General features: G+C 45.2%; 1 protein-coding gene and 1 non-coding gene across 8 annotated transcripts in view; one reads left to right on the plus strand and one right to left on the minus strand.

The window, feature by feature from the left end:
* The window catches only part of LOC126189035 (protein bric-a-brac 1-like), a 1,796,149-nt gene that overhangs the window by 1,092,443 nt on the left and 683,941 nt on the right, over positions 1-19,765 (plus strand). The gene's annotated exons all lie outside the window — the stretch shown is intronic.
* On the minus strand, positions 17,692-17,766 carry Trnat-ugu (transfer RNA threonine (anticodon UGU)). Its single transcript has one exon. It is a non-coding gene; the product is annotated as a tRNA-Thr (tRNA).

Raw genomic sequence — 19,765 nt, forward strand, 5'->3', positions numbered from 1 at the left:
GACATCGTGAGAGAGCAGAATGGGGCACTCGCGCGGAACTCATGAACTTCGAACGTGGTCAGGTGATTGGATGTCACTTGTGTCACACGTCTGTATGCGAGATTTCGACACTCCTAAACATCCTAGGTCCACTGTTTCCGATGTGATAGTGAAGTGGAAACATGAAGGGAAACGTACAACACAAAACGTGTAGGCTGACCTCGTCTATTGACGGACAGAGACCACCGACAGTTGAAGAGGATGTGTAATAGGCAGACATCTATCCAGACCATAACACAGGATTTCCAAACTGCATTACGATCCAGTGAAAGTACTATGAAAGTTAGGCGAGAGGTGAGAAAACTTGGATTTTATGGTCGAGCGGCTACTCATAAGCTACACATCACGCCGGTAAATGCCAAACGACACCTCGCTTGGTGTAAGGAGCGTAAACAATGGACGACTGACCAGTATAAAAACGTTGTGTGGAGTCACGAATCACGGTACACAATGTGGTGATCCGATGCCACAGTGTCGGTTTGGCGAATGCCCGATGAACATCTGCCACCGTGTGTAGTGCCAACAGTAAAATTCAGAGGCAGTAGTGTTATGGGGTAGTCATATTTTTCATGGGGGGTAGGGGGGGGGGGGAGCTTACAGCCCTTGTTGTTTTGCGGGACACTATCACAGCACAGGCTTACGTTGATGTTTTAAGCATCTTCGTGCTCCCCACTGTTGAAGAGAAATTCGGGGATGGCGATTGCATCTTTCAACATGATCAAGCATCTGTTCATAATGCACGGCCTGTGGTGGAGTGGTTACACGACAATAACATCCCTATAATGGGCTGGCCTGCACAGAGTCCTGACCTGAACCGTATAGAACACTTTTGGGATGTTTTGGAACGCCGGCTTCGTGCCAGACCTCACCGACCAACATGATACCTCTCCTCAGTGCAGCACTTCGTGAAGAATGGGCTGCAATTCCCGAAGAAACCATCCAGTACCTGATTGAACGTATGCCTGCGAGACCGAAGTTATGGGCCAACACCATATTGAATTCCAGCATTGCCGATGGAGGCACCACGAACTTGTAAGCCCTTTTCAGCCAGGTGTCTGGATAATTTTGATCACATAGTGTAACCAGCGTCTGTGTTCCGCCCCAGATGGGCCAGTCTAAACGGACCTACAGACCGCCGTGTCATCGGCTGCCAGTGGCCTCATTCGAATGCTGTGTGAGGGGCATGGGGTCAGCACACCGCTCTCCAGACTGTTATCGGCTTTCTTTACCTTGGAGCTGCTGCTTCTCACTCAAGTAGTTCCTGAGGTCTAATGACGAGGCTGAGCGCTCCCAGTCCTCCCACCAAGAAAAAATCCCTGTCACTATCGGGAATCGAACCCGAGTCCTCTGCCTAGCTGCCATATAAACTGATCAGTGAACTATGGAGGTGAACGCTGTTTTGTATGCACACTAATAAAACTAAAAAAATATAGACTACCGTACCATTATTGTTGCAGAGAGTGAAAGTAAATTGTTCTAGTTGAGCAACGTTCATAAGCACCAGAAGTATTTATTTTTATGACACAACCACTTGAGGATTTCACAATACCGTAACCGGTTCCGACGAGCCAGTGGTCATCTTCAGACCAAAAGCACCTGCTTCAAGCGGTGACGTAACATTCCCTTTGCTTTGTCAACAACACTAAAGGTAATAAATACGCAGAGGTCGAGATTTTATAGGCGATGGGAAATTTTCTCTTTGTCTATTCATACATGTTTTTATTCGCGAAAGCGATAGCTACATCGACTACCTTTTACAGTATTAAAAATAGCGTTTAATTTTATAATGTTGTAAGAAGAAGCCGTAGTAGCTATTCCTTCGATCTTTGTTTCAGTTAAATGCGTGTTTCTCATGCAAGAAGCTGGATTTCTTTCAGGCATCTTTGCTGGAAATAATGGATAATATGAAAACTTGTCACTTGAATAAAGACAGAATTTCAGGCAAAATATTTTCATTGCACATTTGTTTGACACGACTTGAGCTGAAGATCGTGTTAGATAACTTTGGAAAGAAGCAATTGTCATGTACCATAATGTGCTGCTGGCGGTTATATCTGTAGCTCTTTGTATCGTCCCAGTCATTGCTCGCTCTACAGACTTAGCGGTAAAGAAAGAAGTGACTAGAAGCGGCGCTGTTCAGTGACTTCTACGTTATTTAGTGTAAACATCAGGTCAGCTTCACTCGGATCAAATCCCCCTGGCGCGGTTGTAGGGTGGTTTATGGTGCTTACATACGGTGTGCGCGCGAGTGACAACGTTACATTAGCATATACTGGCAGATGTTGCTTTTGCATGTAGACATTCTTCTGCCTATCCGATGTAGAGACACGTTTTCACACACTGATTTAACTCTGCTGATTCAATTTTTCATACGGACCTACGAACATGCTGGAATTCGAATTCTTCCTCGTAATGATCTTTTTTGAAGCACCATCTCGCGTCATCTGAAGTGGCTATTCGGTTTATTTCTTTGAACGAAGTAATCATTTTCTGTGAGATTTGTTTTCCACTGTGTGACAACGGTCGAGAATTTCTGAATCTGTACATTATTGATTCTTCGCTTTCCCTTTATTTGTTTTCCCCGGGACTTCAATATCTGCGGAGCATGGTAATGAGGGGAAGACGTGTTTCTATTAGGTGTTGATACAAGAGCCTCCGTTGTTTGCGTAGCGCCTTGCACAATATTTAGACAAAGTATAAAAGTGCGGCGATATTTGTTTTCCGCGGACGGTGCGGGTCCGTCGGCGACATAGCAAAAAACAAAAATAATTGCGGAAAGAATGCATAATAAACCTCGCGGCACATGGCCTCTGACAAAAATTGTGGGCGTGAATTCTTTATCCGGCTGGCGGGATCCTCCGCGCGTCGGAGATTACAATTGGCGGAGCTCTGCATGTGACAAAACGTGTCCGCGAGCGCCGAGGGGAGGGGTGGGGGCGGGGCACGAAAAAAGTCCGCCGGCGTGACACGCGAGGCGCATGAATAGCCGCTCCCCTAAATGTACAAGTAATGAAGCACGGTGCATAATTTAAACGTTCATTTCGTATGTTAAACACGATATGCGTACATATAGAGACAAAGGGAAAGGACCAAATTGGATGTATGTATTTTGAAACATGCTCATCTCTGTCGCCATAGCCTTATGCACTTCACAAACAGCGCACTTTCGTAATGCATCATTTATTGTTTGGTTAGACACTGTAAATATAGAAGGCGTGTTGATGATGCATGTAATCAAGCCGGACCCTTCCAGTAGCAATAAAAAAAAAGACAAGTCTGGGAGCTACCTCCTCTCTCTCCCCCCCCCCCCCCCCCACGATTTCCAGTCAAAATAATTTATGCTAATTCAATTCCTAGCCGTTTGCCTTATTCACGTGCATTGTTTGTTCGTAACAGTGGTCTGCTATTACAGAGCGTATAATTTCCTTAAAAACGGTTAATGCTTTGTGTAAGACACATCAAGAAAGATAACGCGGCCAGCGGAGCGTAAATATGGCTTTCGAGTTGTGGCTGATATCGACGGAACTGTAAAATTAGAAGTGCTTTTGTTAACGAGTCACGGACCGCGCTGTTTCTAGTGTCTACAGTAACGTCTTGTTTGAATGTCAGCTAATAGTCGCCGAGCGAGCTGGAGGCAACTGACAAGCAGTAGATTCTCCGTATTCCAGCAGTTGATTTTGTTGGACCGAATGACGTTTCACCTGAAGGATTTAAGACGTGCTTTGTCTTGCCGAAAGCCGCCAAGTGGATGTTTGGGGAGACAAGTAGGTCTACGAACGGCAAGGACAAAAATCAAATGGCTCTGAGCACTATGGGACTCAACTGCTGTGGTCATAAGTCCCCTAGAACTTAGAACTACTTAAACCTAACTAACCTAAGGACAGCACACAGCACCCAGCCATCACGAGGCAGAGAAAATCCCTGACCCCGCCGGGAATCGAACCCGGGAACCCGGGCGTGGGAAGCGAGAACGCTACCGCACGACCACGAGATGCGGGCGAACGGCAAGGACACGAAAAACGAGATTTCTTCATCTTTATGTAGGATTCAGCCCTGACATGAACTTGACAGTTAGAATATTCAAAACGTCATCGCTAATTCGTTCTTCCGATTAACCAAATCTCACTGTGAGACTCGTGTAGCAAACTATACTAAAACGATATTTCTCTTGGTATAGTGTTTCTACCAGACGTGCAACCTCCATATACAATACTTTACCATAGGTTTTCCAAGAAGAAAGCTGCATTGCGAGTACAGACCGCGGACATCGGATTTCTTAACTGCTTGGTATTGCGTTGCTATAATGTTCATTTTTCGTAGAAGATTCTCATTCTGGAAACGACGAGAACTGAGAAGGTGATAAAATAAATTTAAAAACCTTGCTTGCGCCGCCAAGTATTTTACTTGATTGTATGTATATATAAAACACTGTCTTTGCTCGCGATATTTGAGAGATAATGACACGTTGTGTAGAAACTGGTATCTTTGGCTTTACAACAGCTAAATTTTCAGTGTTTTCGTGCTTATGTTTCCCAAAGAGCACCTGCACCAAGGAGTGTACATGCGCATATACAGGAACTGGACGGAAGTATGGAAAGACCCCTGAGAAATGCTAGCTTGAGCATAAAAACCAGTTGCTAACCTGCAGGTTGCGCTGTCGAATTTGACCACGACCGGCACCTGTATAATGTCAATAGGCCTACGTTCCGAGTGTCAGTGGTGGTCAGAAAAGTGTTCCGTGTAGTTGAATGTGTGTTATTTGGAGCTGAGTCAGTTCGAACGTGGGCAAATTTTTGGTGCTCGTATGGTGGGTACTTCCGTAACCAACGGAGCCCAAGTGCTCGGTATTTCAAGAGGCACCAGGTCGAAGACATGTACCACGTATAGGGAAAGCGGAGGAACCTCATCGGCTAAGTAACAACGCGAACGAAATCGTGTGTTCAGTGATCCTGGCAGACAGTTATTGAAGAGGATTGTGACGGATGCAAAAGTCACTGCTGTGCTGAATGTCGCACTCGCGAGCTCTGTCAGCACCAAAACAACACGGAGAGGACTCCGTAAGCAGGTAACTGCAGAGCCCGTTCGAATTCCAAAACCAGTCAGTGGAACATGGCAGGGGTTTGGTGATGATTTACGCGGCCATTACGTAGCATTCAACGTGCTCCATGCTTACTCTGCAATGCATTGCTTTCAAGGAGTGTGTGACGATTGTGGCCGATCAGGTCCCTTCCAAGGTATATGTTTGTTCCCCAATAGTGATGCTGTGTTCCAAGACAATAGGTCTCCTGTTAACAGAGCCCTAATCGTCCAGGACTGGTTTCGTAAGCACGATGATCAGTAATTGTCTCAGCTCCCCTGGCCACCACAGTCACCAGATGTCAATATTGTTGAGCCTTTGTGGTCTACTTTGGAGAGAAGGGTGCGTCATCTCTATCCACCTCCATCATTGTTATCTGAACTGGTTATTGTTTTGCATGAAGAACTGTATGAGATGCGATTGAAAACCTCAGAGGACCCACAGCTAACTATCTAGAGACGACTGGAAGCCGTTTTGAATGCCAACAGTTTTCCTAAAGCGTATTACTCATGGTAATTTGTTTTTTAAAGTTCCCAAATTTTTTGCTTCCCCTGTGTATTCAAAAAATGGTTCAAATGGCTCTGAGCACTATGGGACTTAACATCGATGGTCATCAGTCCCCTAGAACTTAGAACTACTTAAACCTTACTAACCTAAGGAAATCACACAACACCCAGTCATCACGAGGCAGAGAAAATCCCTGACCCCGCCGGGAATCGAACTCCCCTGTGTATTCTACAGGTCACTGTACTCTGTTTGGCGGAAGGTACTTCGTTTCAATATTAGCTCTTTTATGCCCTAGCATAGGGAACGAAGGAAAAGTGACTGTATTTATCTCGGTACACGTCCTAACCCGTCTGTCTTACATTCGCCATCTCTATTCGAGATATGCAATAGAACGGAAAGTAAGTGCTGTACTGATTTTGTCGACTATCGGTTCTCAAAATTTATTCAACATTTTTTATGGGAAATATGTCGCATTTTTATGAGAGTCCCCACTTGAGTTCTGTGAGCATCTTTACTGTAATCTCATCTAGGGCATATCGGCCTTTTCATTGCTAGCAGCGCGTCATTGTCTTTTGTTACACCTACTTGATAAGGACTCCTAAAACTGGAGCAGTATTGTACAATTTGTCGCATTGACGGTTTCCTTTACACCAAGACAGTTTCTTTGAAGCCTTTCAGCAAATCGAGATCAACTAGCCCTCCCGGTTGGCGGTCTTACGTGTTCGTCCCATTTCGTTTCGCTTTATAGTTTTTTTGTGATAACCTTTGATTCGGATATTGTCAAATATTTCCCTTTGTTATGGGCAGTGTCATTTGTCCGCATTTAAAGAGGGCTGTAGTTCATTACACGAAGTGAAATAGTTCCATTCGCTCTACATTTCGTTGAGATAATCCAATGACGTTAGATGATGTTTTCCTGTAGACAACAGTATTCTCAGCGAACAATCAGAGTTGCTGCTTGACCCTGTCTGATGAAACGTTTCGGATTGGCGGCCCTGTTGCGCTTCCTTGGGACACACTCGATGTCAGCTGTCGATTTACGTTCTGATTTTCTGTTGGTCAAAAATTAAAGCTTATCAGTTATTTGTGGAGATATTCGTTACAGTTGCATCATGCCATGTGCTTGGTGATATAGCCGTTGGAAAGCAGAAATAGACACTACCAGTGACGACCTCCGAGTTGCTAATCAAAGCAAGTTACTATACTAACTGCAATTTGTCGTACTATATCGTTTTAGATGGGTCCTTGTCACGTACGACAGGAACGAGCATTCGCATAACCATTGCCCTCACCACACGCTATTACTGAGTACAGTAATTCAGTTTTACGTTTGTCCTATGCGAAACAGTAGTATGTTGACATTAGATAACAACAGCTCAATTAGGTATCTCACAGCCACAATCTGTTGTTCATACACCAAAAAATTGAACGTTCACTGTACGGGGAGTACGTTGAATCAGATAGCATTTTCTTCCTGTGAGGAACTATTATAAATTACGACGGAGTCTAATGATTCGTGAAAGAAAGAAAAAGTTGGTGAATGTTACATAGTGTTGCTCATGTTCGGGATAGGAATAATTTACCGTTGGATATAGTTTTGTTGTTCTTACGCTGACAGAGGAGACAGAGATGGCCTTCTGCAAGAGTTTCTGCCCGCTCGTTTGTTAAATATTGACCAAGCGGAGGCGCTCCCGCCCACAGAGATCTGCGCGGCTCGCTGTGGGATACAGCCGCCTTGGCGCGTTTGTCCGCTCGCGCCCTTTTGTTCTCTGCAGCCAAATACACGCTCCAGAGCGTCCACTGTTCTTTGTTTGCAGCGCTTATAGAATGAAGGCGGAGATCAAACCGCCAAATAGTTCCCCAGTTAGCACTGGTCGAGATGGCGCCGTAATCAAGTGACACCTATGGACATGTAGCGAAGCTACCTCGGCCCTTCAGAACAATCGCTCAATATCTGAAAACCTAACCCATCGTTCTTCTCGAGTTGCTGGTCAGTAAAACGGAGGCATGCAGCTCGAAGCGTCGTAGCAACAGCAGTCTTCTTCTAGCTGCGATAGTCAGCGCAATGTTATCGTATCGCTAGTATCCTAAATAAAGTTCTAAACAAAATATCTCTCTCTTGTCTTTACGGGCACAAGAATTAAAGTTTTTAGAGACGAATCTTTCACCTTACTATCAAAACATGGTATCCAAATCCAATACAGTGTTACATATTGGAGGCTCCAATAATCGCGCTGAACTAAAAACGCATTTTTCAGGATTTTCCTACGCCATCAGAGGAAGACAGATTTACCCACTTCCACAAAAGTCGCCATTTGTCTGTTGCAGTCGCCAAGCACGCGTGCATTTCACACAAGAAATTATTTCGAGAAAGATTAGTTAATGACTAATTGTTTTCGTAGTGTCAAAAATGAAACTCTACTGAGCTTAATCCTGATTTACGTTTTCCGTGATTTCCCTAAATTGCTCCAGGCAATTGCCGATGGTTCCTTTGAAGCGACTTGGCCGACTTCTTTCTCCATGCTTCCCTAATCCGATGAAACCGAGGACCTCGCTCTTTTGGTCTCCTCCCCAGCAACCCAACCCTCTTAAACAGCATTCCATACGAGCAGACTTCTTGCGTCTTTACGTGCGGTTACTCGTACATTAGGCACTAGGGGGCTGTGCACGGCTCCGTTTAAAAAATAATAGCCCCTTGTAGTCATAGTGTCGAGCGCGTACCTTTGCTTTCATGCATCGCAGCTAATTCGCTGCAGATAATAACTTGTAGCTGTGACCTTGCAGTCAAATGGCTTGTGTATTGGCTAGAATTGCGAGTTAATAAAATACACAGAAATACAAAATAAAATTCGAATGAATAATTTAATAACAACGTTCTATTCTAACGTCTGTAAGTGATGTAGACGACAGAGAAATTTTTTTTTGAGTAATGTTTATTCAAGAAACGAGATCTCAGGTAAACGGGAACTGGTCCCAAGATCTTCAGATAAAATACAGAAAACACCTTACGAAATGACAAGCTACGTTGAGAGCGTTCCGAGATGGTAGCACCATCCCCAAACTAAATTATAATCAAAAATATGCGAATACTGAGTCAATTTCGTGATCACAATTCATTAAAGTCTCACTAGCTCAAAACAGTTCAGATTACAACATGATGATTCACAAACTGACACATGCTATACGAAGAATAGTGATTCATAAGTTCTGTAACACAAGCGAAAAAACTTAAGAATCTTACTCTGGATCACAGTTAAACTTCGCGAATTAATATGAAGTCCCTTGAGAATTGAAGTATGGTAGCGACCATTCACTGCCCAGAATCTGTCACTTTCCATCAAAAACCACAGAGTACCATATGCAGGCCTGAACGAACACTCAAGTATCTACTACTGCTCTCTTGAGCTCTTCACTAAAGTACGTCCGACTCTCCACTTCACTCCCATAGTATTCAGCTGCTGTCTGCTCTTCAATTGGCTGAAGGCTGTCCTCACCAAACATTAATCGTCCTTAAGCTCTACAGACATGATTTGGCGCACTTTACCACTTCCCAGACTAGTGGAAAGTATTACAAAAATATTTCAGTAACGAAATGCCATAAACATTCGGTTGCAGTCAGATGATTTGCAGTAAATATAAGTAATAGGTGGTCCATAAATAAATGAGCCAGCATTCTTGCGCAAGTGTGGCACGTTAAATGGCAACGAATTGTCGTTAAATATTGTTTAAACACTTATTTATGCCTTCTTTACAGTAGCGCCTTTTGGTTCTCATTTCAACTGTGGCGTCCACAAACACGTGCTATTGGCCACTATTAGCACACTTTTTTAATAGTAGTTGCGATCAACATTTAAATAAAGTTGCTGACGAAATAGTAAACCGTTCATTAAACAACTACACTAGTGTGACAGTATGTGAGGTTTTCATACTGTATTCATTTGCTATGTAATTATGGAGAATACGATTATCTGACAAACCTTTGCGTAACAAAAAGGATTTAAATTACGTCTTAAGTCAGTTAATGAAATAGATACAGATGAGTAGCTTTGTGGGATATAGCTACCGTCCAGTGCTATCATCTGAGATATCGTTAGTTTAGTGAAGCATTTAAAAGTTGTTAATTCAGAGGTTCGTTGTGAAAATGTTTAGTCACTGTGAAATATTAACGTCTGTAGTTTTAAAGATATTGAAAATATTGTCATTGAATGCGCCACATATTTCTGAGATTGCAAATGTATTCAGATTTGCACTGATACACTCCTGGAAATTGAAATAAGAACACCGTGAATTCATTGTCCCAGGAAGGGGAAACTTTATTGACACATTCCTGGGGTCAGATACATCACATGATCACACTGACAGAACCACAGGCACGTAGACACAGGCAACAGAGCATGCACAATGTCGGCACTAGTACAGTGTATATTCACCTTTCGCAGCAATGCAGGCTGCTATTCTCCCATGGAGACGATCGTAGAGATGCTGGATGTAGTCCTGTGGAACGGCTTGCCATGCCATTTCCACCTGGCGCCTCAGTTGGACCAGCGTTCGTGCTGGACGTGCAGACCGCGTGAGACGACGCTTCATCCAGTCCCAAACATGCTCAATGGGGAACAGATCCGGAGATCTTGCTGGCCAGGGTAATTGACTTACAGCTTCTAGAGCACGTTGGGTGGCACGGGATACATGCGGACGTGCATTGTCCTGTTGGAACAGCAAGTTCCCTTGCCGGTCTAGGAATGGTAGAACGATGGGTTCGATGACGGTTTGGATGTACCGTGCACTATTCAGTGTCCCCTCGACGATCACCAGTGGTGTACGGCCAGTGTAGGAGATCGCTCCCCACACCATGATGCCGGGTGTTGGCCCTGTGTGCCTCGGTCGTATGCAGTCCTGATTGTGGCGCTCACCTGCACGGCGCCAAACACGCATACGACCATCATTGGCACCAAGGCAGAAGCGACTCTCATCGCTGAAGACGACACCTCTGCATTCGTCCCTCCATTCACGCCTGTCGCGACACCACTGGAGGCGGGCTGCACGATGTTGGGGCGTGAGCGGAAGACGGCCTAACGGTGTGCGGGACCGTAGCCCAGCTTCATGGAGACGGTTTCGAATGGTCCTCGCCGATACCCCAGGAGCAACAGTGTCCCTAATTTGCTGGGAAGTGGCGGTGCGGTCCCCTACGGCACTGCGTAGGATCCTACGGTCTTGGCGTGCATCCGTGCGTCGCTGCGGTCCGGTCCCAGGTCGAGGGGCACGTGCACCTTCCGCCGACCACTGGCGACAACATCGATGTACTGTGGAGACCTCACGCCCCACGTGTTGAGCAATTCGGCGGTACGTCCACCCGGCCTCCCGCATGCCCACTATACGCCCTCGCTCAAAGTCCGTCAACTGCACATACGGTTCACGTCCACGCTGTCGCGGCATGCTACCAGTGTTAAAGACTGCGATGGAGCTCCGTATGCCACGGCAAACTGGCTGACACTGACGGCGGCGGTGCACAAATGCTGCGCAGCTAGCGCCATTCGACGGCCAACACCGCGGTTCCTGGTGTGTCCGCTGTGCCGTGCGTGTGATCATTGCTTGTACAGCGCTGTCGCAGTGTCCGGAGCAAGTATGGTGGGTCTGACACACCGGTGTCAATGTGTTCTTTTTTCCATTTCCAGAAGTGTATTTTCCTTTGAATTATTACACTCGTAGATTCTCAAAGAACTGTAACGTAGCCATCTTGAAGATTCTCTGACACTCCGCCATTTTTGGTGTATCTCCTGCACAGAGGCCATGCGTGCAACAGCTATTAAAATTCCCACCTTTGGGTTTTACCCATTTCTCGTCTTTTATAACTGAACTCTACAGGGGCGCCTGCGTGATATTGTCATCCTGCCGACTCGCAGCCAGCCAAGTAAGTAAATTCTGCTCTATTCAATAACATCTCTAGGTGGACGAATAACTCGCCCACATAGTCCCTGCACAAATTGACGTTTCACAGCCGAACTTGCAACGAAATAATATTGCAAAGAAGAAATGCGACTAATGACGAAGCGCACAGTTTTGTGACTCTCCTTCGTTATTCCAGCTTGGCAAGGGTATCATACTGGCGAACAGTACTCAGCGGTGGCTAGTATGAGGGTGTCGCGAGAGACGTTCCCGTAACTTACAGTCCAACATTTGGCTACCCATAACTATATTTATGCTGATGTCCCGCTTTAAATCTCTCCAGACTGTCACTCCCAGTTAGCTGACATTTGTGGCTGATTTAAGCGGGTTGTTATCGACTGTGCAACAAATGATATCGGTGTTTCGTATTTTATCCGGAGCTCTGGGTAGAAAGTTGATGGGGACTGAAGACCAGTACTAAAAATTTGAGATAAGCCACAGAAAATAACTGGAAGTGTGAATAGCATGGCTCAGACTGCAGCCGTATCTCGAACGAGAAGTTTTCCCCCGGGACACTGCGAGGGCGACGCGACGGTTTGTGTGGTGCGCACGCCGGTCGCTGATCTGGCTACGAGCGGCCTGCTTGCCCGCGCCGGCCACCATGTTTTATCCAAGAATTCGCCGCGGGCAGTTTGTTCCGGTCTAAAACCTCCGCGAATTTCAGGCGGCAGCGCCGTCGGTCGGCGCGCATTTAAAATGTAAGCTATTACGGTTTTTGACCGATTAACTTTGCTAACGCTCTGCACGGCTTTGTGTTTTTTTCAGCGCCGTACCTGGGAGCCGGTCGCGTTCCGCCTCCGCGATGTATTGGATATTGTGTAATAATATTGCGTTTCCGTTTCCGATCCCTCAGGGATATGTATTGATTAATGCCCTTTATATGGGTTATTATTTACGTGTTTCGATTGCCCATGGGGGCGGGGAGGTCGGGAGAAGGGATTGGCGGCCGGTCAGGATAAAAAAAGACTCCCTTCCCATTCGATTTTTTTTAACTTACACGCGAGCGAATATTCTGGGTAATTTAGAAGCGTTCTTTGCGCAGGGCGAGGGTCCCATGTCGATCCGGCCCGCCAACTTATGTGTGTACACAGCCGCCGCTCTGGCCGCTCTCGAATATTTAATGCTCCTGCCAAATAGAACGGAATATTGGTTCGTTAAAAGCTTTGGGCATTTCTGATTTGATTCGGGTATTGGGAATTCGCGGTGACCTCAAACTAGTGGCGGGACCGCTGGTTCGCCCGCCAATCAGCGCGCCGCTCCTTGCCTCCACCCCCGCGACCCGACTCGCCTTCTCCGCTCCACCACTCTCGCACCCCCCCCCCCCCTCCCCAATCCAGCCACCCACACAGGCTGCAGCGACATACGAGGTAGTAGTCGCCACTTACATTATCATCTCGTGACGTACGGTGATCTTCGGCTGCGTCACTGCTACTCCCACCCCCATCCCCACCAGTCATTTCATGATAGTCAGCATGATAACTGCTGTGATAATCTTGTAGATTACGTCGTCCGACTATGGACTCTCAAAACACGGGTCTCTACTTTCCTTACCGCCGTAACCTCTCGACTCTCACTGCAGTTAACAATCGGGACTTGCACACGCATCTTTCGCTTCGTCGTTGCGATGTAGGCGACAGCTGTCAGTCATGTTCTCAAGCCAGAAGGCTCCTAACAGACCGTTCATTTCATAACGTTTAGTATTAATGATATACTCAGTTTACATTTCCTTTAAGGTTTACGTGTCCAGTAACTATCACCTAAATTCTCCATAGTATCTTCCAGCCTTTAAGGTCCTCTGAAATAAAATTTTACAGTAACCTGTCAAGTCAGGCTGTTGTTACTTGTAGTAGTTTTGTAATATCATATCATCACCACGTCGCAATAGACTATAAGCCATGCAGTTCGTTTTGACTTTCCCGTTGGATATTATCACAAATATTGTCATTATTCTGTTTAAGAAATAATAGACTCGTATAGCCCGGTAAAACTGAGACAATAAAGTAATCTCTTACATCTATCCACGAATTCTGTAGACGAATTTTGGTACAGAGACACTGTGTAGTTGATAAAACGGTACCCGCCTTTTACTTTTGGTTGTCTTAATGTATTCCCAAACGGAAAAGATTACAGTTAACCTTACGTCGAGCGTATTAGACTCTTCCCACTCGTAATATGTCTAACGAATTGTAATTTTTGAGTACACTTGTCGTGGAGGACAGCGGTCTGGCATTTAAAAAATAGACACAAACAGTCTCGACTGCAGAAAGATTTATGTTGATGCTAACCGGTTTCGGTCACTTTTTGACCATTCTGGGACACTCGTACCGTGATGGTAGGAGGTGGTGGTGAATGGAGCGGATGTTCTAGCTGCACGAACATCGGCTGCTCAGTTGTGGTCGAGACTGTTTGAGTCCATTTTTAAAGTCTAATGACCTACCTATAAAGGATTCTTCAGGTGACTTTCCAATCTTACACGACTATACATTGTGGAGCACTGCGTAGTGGTATGAACCTCGGAAGTACGGTTGTTACGTCCTCAGTAGTCATCTATCGGGGCGTTGAACAACAAAGTGAATATTACATTGCAAGTTTTTTGATGCCACTGTTTTGAATAAGAGGTGTGTTCAAAAAATTTCGGAACATCCGTAATTTCCTGCCAATGGTATGTTGCAGGGAAAAGCGGTTGACATCACTGCACACGGGTGCGTTTAATGTGTAATTGCCGGAAGTCTCATTGATGTATGTCTGTTAGTTATTGTTCAGTGCTGTATTGAGTAGAACGTTGTATCGTACGTTTGCGAATTTCGAGATGGCAGAGTTAGAGGAGCAGCAAAGCGTCTGCATTAAATTTTGCGTGAAACTAAAGAAAACCTTTACAGAGGTACACCAAATTATGCAGGAAGCATACGGTGATGAGCGCTTAAGCCGTACTCGGCGTTACGAATAGTTCACGCTGTTTAAAAATGGCCGGACGGAAGTTAATGATGATCCAGGTCGCCCTTCGTCGGTAGACGTCTCTTATGACACGAAAGTCAACGAAATTGTGCGTGTCAATCGAAGACTGACTGTCCGAGAGATTGCAGAAGACTGTAACATGTTAGTTGGATCAGATCATGAAATCCTGACGCAGCACCATGGAATGCTTCGTGTTGCAGCCAAACTCTTCCCACGGCTCATGAGTCAAGACCAGAAAGACCTTCGCCTCCCAGTTTGTGAAGAGCTTTTGGATCGCGCAAATGAGAACGAGATGTTCCTTAAGACAATCGTAACTGGCGATGAGACGTGGGTCTATGTTATGATGTTGAGACCAAGGTTCAATCTCCACAATGGATCGGGAAAGTTTCTCTAAGACCAAAAATAGCTCATCAGGCCAGTCAAAGTTCAAATGGTTCAAATGGCTGTGAGCACTATAGGACTTAATAACTGAGGTCATCAGTCCACTAGAACTTAGAACTACTTAAACCTAACTAACCTAAGGACATCACACACTCCATTCCCGAGGCAGGATTCGAACCTGCGCCCGTAGCGGTCGCGCGGTTCCAGACAGAAGCGTCTAGAACCGCCCGGCAACCCCGGCCGGCCCAGTCAAAGTCATGCTGATAATTTTCTTTGGCTTTGAAGGATTAGTTCATCATGAATTCGTGCCTTAGGACAAACTGTTAATTGACGGACTATAGGGTCATGTTGGGACCTCTGCGAGAAAATGTGAGAAGGGAACGGCCTGAAAATTGACGAGACAACTCATGGCTCGTGCACCGGCACATTCATTCCTGTTGGTGCGTGACTATTGCAAAAAAAAAAAAAAAAAAAAAAAAAAAAAGCACGAGAAGTGCTGCCTCATCCTCCATACTCTTCCCACCTGGTCCCTGCGGACTGTATTGCCGAAGGTGAAAACTCCGTTGAAAGGACGAAGACCTGCAACGACAAACGAAATAAAAGCAAATCCGCGCTGTACAGCAAGAGGCCTATCAGGACTTCTTCGAGAAGTGGAAATGGGGGTGGGAGCGGTGGTATCAATTATGGAGGAGAGTGTTCCAAAGGAGACCATGCACAGTAGGTAAAAGGTAAGCCTAGAAAAATTTTGTAGACAAAGTTCCGGAATTTTTTTTAACATACCTCATATAATGCTCGTCACCGTGTAGGGGTTGGACAGAATATGAAACTATGGAAAGACCAAAAATGCAACATATTATCACGTCTAATACGGTTTAGGAAACTGTTTGCATTCAAAACAGGTTCCAGTCGATTCAGAGTGGAAGTAGTACATGGTTCTCAAAGGAATCTTGTACCGTTTTTCCTACAAAATAGTGTCAAGTTGAGGTAACGGAGACGGATGTGTAAAGCGATTATGCACCCTTCTCTTTAAAGTAGACTACAAAGAACCAATAATACTGTGGTGGGCAAGAGAGATGCGACAATTCATCCCCGTGCTCAAAAAATTAGGCCTGGACTGTGCGAGCTGTGTGAACAGAATCCCTGTTGTGTTGGTGAACAGCATCATCGTTGGGGAGCAAATATTGTACCATGGGACGAACCTGATAAGCCAAACTGGTCACACGGTCCTTGACAGTAATGCGATGTTGCAGAGTAAGCATGGGACACATGGAATGCAACGATACGGCTTAGTAAATCATCACCGTATCCCTGCCATGTTTCACCTGTGGGACGTAAACTCGGCCGAAAGTTGGAAAGTATGAAACAAAACACAACAGACCAAATGGCATTTTTCCGTTGCTCCGTAGTCCAGCTTTTATGACTTCGGCACCAAGTTTTCCAGTTACGGGCATTTTCATCACTGATGAATGGTTTTAAAATTCCACCTCGCACCGCAATTCCTTGATTGTGGAGCTCCCTTCGTGTTGTTTTGGTGCTGATAGAGTTCGCAAGTGCTGCAATTAGTTCTGAAGTGACTTTTGCAGTCGTTGCCTCTTGCCTTTCGTCACAATCTTCTTCAGTGACGTCAGTCACGCTCACTCAACACAAACTTTCGTCCGTGTTGTCACATAGCGGATAATGTTTCTCCGCTTTCCGTCTATCGGGTAATTTTCGATGTGGTGCCTCTTGAAACACGGAATACTTGGGCTTCCTCGGTTACTGAAGCACCCGACGTACGAGCGCCACTTTCGCATCCACTTAACTTCGACATAGTTCACTCAAAAGTGCCACGGAACGGTGTACTGACCACGACAGGCACTTGCAACACATTGAGCACTTTGCACAGGTGGCGATCGTGGACGAATACAATAGCGCAACCTGCAGGCTGGGCTAGCTTCTGCATTTATGTTCACGTACGTCTTTCTCACGGTGTGTTCTTAATTTTCTCCAGTCCCTGTACAAGAATTTAGCAGAGTCCGAAATATACAGCGTGGATGTAGCAGCACTTACGCATATTCCGTTTGTTGTTGTAAGTAGTTGAGAGTTTGCGTATTAAGCTTCTGAGTAAGAAGAAAAAATACTCTCATTAAATCAATCTCGAATAGGATTCGGTCGTAAATGATTAATACAGTATATGAACTAACCCATCGACATGCAGATGGCATAGCCCTGTCCTTTTCATGCAAGCCCACTGATTTCGCCCTTTTGATAACGTATCGATCACATCGCTTTCGCTAAATATTTTATATTGCTCAATTACAAGGGAAGTGTCCCAGCTCCAACGGCTGAAAGCAAATAATACTGTTTTTAAAATACGGAGATTTCTCTGACTATCACACATCCTGTAAAAATCTGCAAAGATGTATGTAGGCTAATGAACCTAATGACTACGAAGCAAAACTAATTGAAGAAACAATACCAAGTACTGTAGACCAACAGAATCGCAAGAATTTTGAAAGAGGCATTATTTGGCAAACAGCTACTAAACATTTGGTTGAAACAATATACTCAATTTGATCAAAAGTATCCGGACACGTATTAGCGAACATTGTGGCTGGTCCACTCTTCGCCTTTATGACGGCTGGAGGTCTGCTGGGGACACCTTCAGTGAGATGTCTGAAGATCTGTGGAGAAATGATAGCCCATTTTTTCTACAAAAGCCGAAAGCAGAGAATGAAATGATAATTAAATCAAGATCCTACGCTGCCTACAGGCGTTGATATACATCAACGGGGACATTTGAAAATGTGTGCCCCGGCCGGGACTCGAACCCGGGATCTCCTGCTTACATGGCAGACGCTCTATCCATCTGAGCCACCGAGGGCACAGAGGATAGTGCGACTGCAGGGACTTATCCATTGCACGTTCCCCGTGAGACCCACATTCCCAACTTAATGTCCATACATTACATTCGTAGTGCCGCTGCCCATTACACTCATTACGTGGCAGGCAATCTTACCGAGTCCGTAAGAGTTCGGGCAATGCATGTGAATCCGCACAGAAGACGACGATCAATGGCCGATTAGCCTTAACTATATGAAGATGTTATCTGTTCTTTCGGACATGTCCGAAAGAACAGATACCATTTTCATATAGAAAGTAGAGAAGGTTGTCATGTTGGACACTGCTGTCTGGAGCGAAGTCGACATTCTAAGTCATCCCAAAGGTATTCCATTGAGTTCAGCTCGGGCCTCTGCTCAGACTAGTCAATTTGAAAAATGTTATTGCCCCCAGACACGGTCTCTGAGTTGTCGCTTTACGATCTGCTACATTGTTATGCTGATACAAATAATCGTTTCTGAACTGTTCCTCTACTTTAGGTAGCAAACGGTGCTATAATGTGTACCTATATAACCGTATTTAGGGTTATCGTATGCGCAACGAGGCGCTCACACTCTTGACGACAAACAACACCACCAAACCGTAACACCACCTCCTCCGTGTTTCACTGCTGGCACTACACACGATGGCAGGTAACATTCTCGTGGCATTCGCAAAACCCAAACTCTCCTTTCGGATTGCCACACCGTGTAACGTGATTCATCGCTCCACATCGCTCGTATCCGGTCATGTACTGTCCAGTGGCGTCACTCTTTACACAATTCCAAGCGTCGCTGCAGAAATGCGTGGCTTACGAGGAGCTGCTCTACCATTTTAACGTACTTCGCACAGTCATCGGGTTTCCGTTCGAGCTGCTGCATCTTTGTAATCCAACCTTATTAGATTTCTTTCCAAAAGCTTGTATTTCAATACACTAAACACATTATCGCGAGGTAGCCTTCGTGTTATAGTCATTGCCAGTGTAGATTTGGCAGCTTCCCTGTGGCTATCGTCATTCAGTTAACAGCGCAAATTGTCACAGATTTATTTAAGCTCTATTTAATTGTATGTAGACTGCGATTTGCTATGCCAAAGCTGAATCAAGGTCATCGTTCCAAGTAGGATTCCCCTGCGACACTAATTTCATAGAAGTGACGCGTTAATTCGTACTAAATAGACACTGAGTTCTTTACCGCAGGTGAAGCTGACAACTCTTCTTTCCTTTACTTTTCGAATTTTACGCCTTGTTGAGATCTGACAAGGTATATCTGCAAAAAACCAGGTGACAACCAGTACGAATACCATAACACGCTCAGTAGTTCTGCCATATTTCTGATCTACTTTCGGATTTACTGCTGTGTTTGTTGCTAACTGAGGATTCAGCGTTTGGAAATCTCATGATCACGAGTCCCGAGTCGTAGGACGTGTAAGTATGACAAATATTGACGTATTTATTGTGTGATAAATGAGGGGCACTGCATTCGGTACCTGCACTGCACCCAGGTGCGCGTGAGCCAGTGCCACCGCTGCTGCGAGGAGAGAGCGCCTGCGACAAGTGCCAGGTACGCAGTAAATATCCACCCGTTGACGATCGCCATTTCTGTCCGTGAGCAGTTATTTGCAGCGCTTTCCATTGATTTTTATTCGAGAGCTGCCAATAAGTGCGGACATTTAGTTTTTAATATAATCTCGTCTGCAGTTAAAAGTCTATTTTATGTTACGCGATTACGTCTCCGTCAAAGATACGGTGTTTAGATAACGTAAAAATTTCACGTTTTCATTTTCGCTCTGGAGCGTAAACGTATCGTAAATAAAATGGACGGACCGACATGAACTGATTTACGACATAGGTAGGAAGTGTTAATTCTTTTGTCTTTCTGTGAAAATATAGAATTAACTGCACTTTATGTTCTGCTTTTACTGCCATGAGAATTTTGTTAAAAATTTCTCTCTGAGCCAAGAGCAATCAAGTACGTTCATCGCGGGTCGCACTGTTTGAAATTA

Source organism: Schistocerca cancellata, chromosome 5, assembly GCF_023864275.1.
Source record: "Schistocerca cancellata isolate TAMUIC-IGC-003103 chromosome 5, iqSchCanc2.1, whole genome shotgun sequence".
NCBI classification, from domain to species: domain Eukaryota; kingdom Metazoa; phylum Arthropoda; class Insecta; order Orthoptera; family Acrididae; genus Schistocerca; species Schistocerca cancellata.